The sequence below is a fragment of the Engystomops pustulosus genome, chromosome 6, assembly GCF_040894005.1.
Source record: "Engystomops pustulosus chromosome 6, aEngPut4.maternal, whole genome shotgun sequence".
In the NCBI taxonomy this organism is placed as follows: Eukaryota; Metazoa; Chordata; class Amphibia; order Anura; family Leptodactylidae; genus Engystomops; species Engystomops pustulosus.
The window spans coordinates 12189639-12195638 of record NC_092416.1 but is presented as its reverse complement, the minus strand read 5'-3'; positions in this window follow the sequence as shown (position 1 = coordinate 12195638).

The following is a 6000-nucleotide window of genomic DNA, read 5'->3' as shown; positions in this document are numbered from 1 at the left end:
CGTCTTTCTGCTCCACCTCCTCCGCTCTGGTCATTCCTTCCACTCTACGCTCCACCTCCTCCTCCTTCTCCACTCCGATGAAATTGTCTACTATCCTCTCCACCACAACCTCCTCCACTCCGATGACGTTCTCCATAATTCTCTCCACCACCACCTCATCCTCCACTCCGATGACATTCTCCACAATCCTGTCCACCTCCTCCATCTCGATTCTCTCCACCATGATGTTGCTCTTCACCTTCTCCTCGCCTTCCTCCCTGTTATAAGAAAATAAGACAATCAGTGTCCAGGACATGTTCCATGAGCTCCACAGATGTAGAAGATGAACATTAGACATAAGAGTACAAGGGGTTAAGGACAAGTCTCAGCAGCCTCCAAGGACACCTACACAATAAAGACCCTCAGAACCATCCCAGAACTGTACCCCCACATTACCCCCAACAATGTATAGATCATAGGCCTCCCCCTAACTCATTGACTAAAGCTCATAGAATCCCACAGACAAGGGCAGCAACCATGATGGCCGCCATCAGCAAGTTCAGACCAATAAAAGCTAAGGTCAGAGGTTAGTACACACACCATCTACACTATGACAACTCTGCCTGGAAATACAGGCAAATATACAGGCAGTCCCTGGTTTACATACAAGATAGGTTCCATAGCTTTGTTCTTGAATTTTGTTGAATTTGTATGTAAGTTGAAACTGCATATTTTTTTGGCCCCAGTGACAATTGGAGTTTCAAAATTTTTTGCTGTAATGGGACCAAGAATTATCAAAAAAGCTTCTTTAACCCCTTAAGGACGGAGGGTTTTTCGCCTCATTTCTCGCTCTCCAACTTCAAAAATCCATAACTTTTTCATTTTTCCGTGTACAGACCTGTGTGAGGGCTTATTTTGTGCGTAACAAATTTTACTTTCCCGTAATGTTATTTATTTTAACATGCCGTGTACTGCGAAGCTGAAAAAAAATTCCAAATGTGGAAAAATTGAAAAAAAACCGCACGTGCGTCCCGTTCTTGTGGGCTCAGTTTTTACGACTTTCACTCTTCGCTCCAAATAACACGCCTACTTTATTCTTTGGTTCGGTGCGATCGCGGTGATACCAAATTTATATAGGTTTTATTGTGTTTTAATACATTTTCAAAAATTAAACGAATGTGTACAAAAAAGAAAAAAAAATTTTTGCCATCTTCTGACGCTAATAACTTTTTCATACTTTGGCGCACGGAGATGTGTGAGGGGTCATTTTTTGCGAAATGAGGCGACGTTTTCATTGCTATCATTTTGAGGTCTGTGCGACATTTTGATCATTTTTTATTTCATTTTTTATGTTATGTAAAAAGGTGTAAAAGTCACATTTCGGACATTTGGGCGCCATTTCCCGCCTCGGAGGTCACCGCCGGCCGTAACCGTTTTTATATTTTGATAGATCGGGCATTTTGGGACGCGGCGATACCTAATATGTCTGTGATTTTTACTGTTTGTTATGTTTTATATCCGTTCTAGGGAAAGGGGGGTGATTTGAACTTTTAATATTTTATTAATTTTTTTTATTTTTTAAACTTTTTTTTTTCTTTTTTTTTTCACTATCTTTTAGACCATCTAGGGTACAATAACCCTAGATGATCAGATCGCTCCTACCATATACTGCAATACTACAGTATTGCAATATATGGCATTTTTGCAGGTTATACATTACAATGAGCCACTGGCTCATTGTAACGAACCTGCATAAACCATGTAGCCTCGTGTCAAAAGAAGACCCGAGGCTACCATGGTAACCGATCGCCGCCCCCCGATGACGTTCGGGGGCGTGGCGATCGAAAAAAAGATGGCGGAGCCCGCGCGCCGCCGTCTTTTAAGCGCCGCCAGCGACTTTGCCAGCGGCGTTTAGGGGGTTAATAGCCGCGATCGGTGCTAGCACCGACCGCGGTTATTAGCGGTGGGGGTTTTGTGCAAAATGCAAAAACCCCCACCTCTGTATGAAGAGGACTCAGCCCGTGAGCCCTCTTCATACATCCCTTATACCTCTGCGCCGTAGAGCTACGGCGCAGAGCGTTAAGGAGTTAAAGACACCACACAGCTAAATATTGCAGCCTGGGACTGTAGTAAAGCTTCCAGAGAACTTCCCTAGAGGTCACAGAGGGGCTGTCTGTAACTAGGGGTCGTCTGCAAGTCGGGTGTCCTTAAGTAGGGGACTGTCTGTAATTGTGTCCAAATACAGGAATATTGTAGAGAAGATGTGATGCACCTGGGCCCCCATAATAATACTACCCCCCTCTATAGTGGATACACAGCGCCCACCCTCACACCTTGTACATTTATAGGAAAGATGGACTTACCTCAATATCACAAGCTCAGTCTCTAATATAATCCAAATCAATCAATCACCAACCAACAATCTGCAATAGATGAAAAGTGAATAAGTTTCCATTACTGAAGAAGAGGAGAAATGACAGAAGAGAATGGAGGAGAATGCAGTGGACTTACCTCCAGCTCCTACAACAACCCTCAGAGGAGTGAAGGTTCTGCACCTCCTTATATACCTCCTCATATGTGATGTCATAATGGAGGGGGAGGAGCCAGCACACAACATTCCGTGACATCACAGATACTGTGACATCATACAGAACAGTCTTATTAACTCCTTAGTGACCAGGATATCTCTGGCCTTATGTATTGGGATCAGTAGGAGATGCATCAATGTGACCAGGACATTTGTCTTCTTTATGACCAATCTTCCAGCGCTTTATGTGACATCTAGAAAATAACATTGTGACACATCATGGAGAGTTATAAAGTAACATAGTAATAGTGATAGGATTGAGGAATCCTCCTTTCCATCCAGTGCAGTCTCTTATCCCAACCCAGTGGAGCAGAACCAGAATGAGAAGTGATGGGCAATGGTGGATCCTCATATAGGCGTTATGGGTGACCGCCTGGGGCCCTTGGCTCCCGAGGGGCCTATTACCGCCTAAACCACCATAGTGAAATGTGTCCGGCCACCGACCTCCTGAATATATATCAGTGACACTGATGATACAGTAGCCACTGACTTTTCATGTAGGGCCCTGTATGTAGGTATGTGAGGAAGCCTCGGACAGTCTGTGTGCAGGCAGGAAAGAGTTAATTCTGCTGCAGGTGGTCTGGGGGTCTGTATTTAGGGGTCCTGTCTCAGGTGGTCTGGGGGTCTGTATTTAGGGGTCCTGTCTCAGGTGGTCTGGGGTCTGTATTTAGGGATCCTGTCTCAGGTGGTCTGGGGGTCTGTATTTAGGGGTCCTGTCTCAGGTGGTCTGGGGGTCTGTATTTAGGGGTCCTGTCTCAGGTGGTCTGGGGTCTGTATTTAGGGATCCTGTCTCAGGTGGTCTGGGGGTCTGTATTTAGGGATCCTGTCTCAGGTGGTCTGGGGGTCTGTATTTAGGGGTCCTGTCTCAGGTGGTCTGGGGTCTGTATTTAGGGGACTTGTCTCAGGTGGTCTGGGGTCTGTATTTAGGGGTCTTGTCTCAGGTGGTCTGGGGTCTGTATTTAGGGATCCTGTCTCAGGTGGTCTGGGGGTCTGTATTTAGGGATCCTGTCTCAGGTGGTCTGGGGGTCTGTATTTAGGGATCCTGTCTCAGGTGGTCTGGGGTCTGTATTTAGGGGTCCTGTCTCAGGTGGTCTGAGGTCTGTATTTAGGGGTCCTGTCTCAGGTGGTCTGAGGTCTGTATTTAGGGGTCCTTTCTCAGGTGGTCTGGGGTCTGTATTTAGGGGACCTGTCTCAGGTGGTCTGGGGTCTGTATTTAGGGATCCTGTCTCAGGTGGTCTGGGGGTCTGTATTTAGGGATCCTGTCTCAGGTGGTCTGGGGGTCTGTATTTAGGGATCCTGTCTCAGGTGGTCTGGGGTCTGTATTTAGGGGACTTGTCTCAGGTGGTCTGAGGTCTGTATTTAGGGGTCCTGTCTCAGGTGGTCTGAGGTCTGTATTTAGGGGTCCTTTCTCAGGTGGTCTGGGGTCTGTATTTAGGGGACCTGTCTCAGGTGGTCTGGGGTCTGTATTTAGGGGTCCTGTCTCTGGGGGTCTGTCTTTAGGGGTCCTGTCTCAGGTGGTCTGGGGTCTGTATTTAGGGGTCCTGTCTCAGGTGGTCTGGGATCTGTATTTAGGGGTCCTGTCTCAGGTGGCCTTGGGTCTGTATTTAGGGGACCTGTCTCAGGTGGTCTGGGGTCTGTATTTAGGGGTCCTGTCTCAGGTGGTCTGGGGTCTGTATTTAGGGGTCCTGTCTCAGGTGGTCCTGGGGTCTGTATTTAGGGGTCCTGTCTCAGGTGGTCTGGCATCTGTATTTAGGGTTCCTGTCTCAGGTGGTCTGGGGTCTGTATTTAGGGGTCCTGTCTCAGGTGGCCTGGGGTCTGTATTTAGGGGTCTTGTCTCAGGTGGTCTGAGGTCTGTATTTAGGGGTCCTGTCTCAGGTGGTCTAGGGGTCTGTATTTAGGGGACCTGTCTCAGGTGGTCTGGGGTCTGTATTTAGAGTCTCTCTGTTCAGGTGGTCTGGGCTCTGTATTTAGGGGTCCTGTCTCAGGTGTTCTGGGGTCTGTATATAGGGGTCTTGTATTAGGTGGTCTGGGGTCTGTATTTAGGGTTCCTGTCACAGGTGGTCTGGGGTCTGTATTTAGGGGTCTTGTCTCAGGTGGTCTTGGGTCTGTATTTAGGGGTCTTGTATCAGGTGGTCTGGGGGTCTGTATTTAGGGGTCTTGTATCAGGTGGTCTGGGGTCTGTATTTAGAGTCTCTCTGTTCAGGTGGTCTGGGGTCTGTATTTAGGGGTCTTGTATCAGGTGGTCTGGGGGTCTGTATTTAGGGATCCTGTCTCAGGTGGTCTGGGGTCTGTATTTAGGGGTCCTGTCTCAGGTGGTCTGAGGTCTGTATTTAGGGGTCCTGTCTCAGGTGGTCTGAGGTCTGTATTTAGGGGTCCTTTCTCAGGTGGTCTGGGGTCTGTATTTAGGGGACCTGTCTCAGGTGGTCTGGGGTCTGTATTTAGGGATCCTGTCTCAGGTGGTCTGGGGGTCTGTATTTAGGGATCCTGTCTCAGGTGGTCTGGGGGTCTGTATTTAGGGATCCTGTCTCAGGTGGTCTGGGGTCTGTATTTAGGGGACTTGTCTCAGGTGGTCTGAGGTCTGTATTTAGGGGTCCTGTCTCAGGTGGTCTGAGGTCTGTATTTAGGGGTCCTTTCTCAGGTGGTCTGGGGTCTGTATTTAGGGGACCTGTCTCAGGTGGTCTGGGGTCTGTATTTAGGGGTCCTGTCTCTGGGGGTCTCTTTTTAGGGGTCCTGTCTCAGGTGGTCTGGGGTCTGTATTTAGGGGTCCTGTCTCAGGTGGTCTGGGATCTGTATTTAGGGGTCCTGTCTCAGGTGGCCTTGGGTCTGTATTTAGGGGACCTGTCTCAGGTGGTCTGGGGTCTGTATTTAGGGGTCCTGTCTCAGGTGGTCTGGGGTCTGTATTTAGGGGTCCTGTCTCAGGTGGTCCTGGGGTCTGTATTTAGGGGTCCTGTCTCAGGTGGTCTGGCATCTGTATTTAGGGTTCCTGTCTCAGGTGGTCTGGGGTCTGTATTTAGGGGTCCTGTCTCAGGTGGCCTGGGGTCTGTATTTAGGGGTCTTGTCTCAGGTGGTCTGAGGTCTGTATTTAGGGGTCCTGTCTCAGGTGGTCTAGGGGTCTGTATTTAGGGGACCTGTCTCAGGTGGTCTGGGGTCTGTATTTAGAGTCTCTCTGTTCAGGTGGTCTGGGCTCTGTATTTAGGGGTCCTGTCTCAGGTGTTCTGGGGTCTGTATATAGGGGTCTTGTATTAGGTGGTCTGGGGTCTGTATTTAGGGTTCCTGTCACAGGTGGTCTGGGGTCTGTATTTAGGGGTCTTGTCTCAGGTGGTCTTGGGTCTGTATTTAGGGGTCTTGTATCAGGTGGTCTGGGGGTCTGTATTTAGGGGTCTTGTATCAGGTGGTCTGGGGTCTGTATTTAGAGTCTCTCTGTTCAGGTGGTC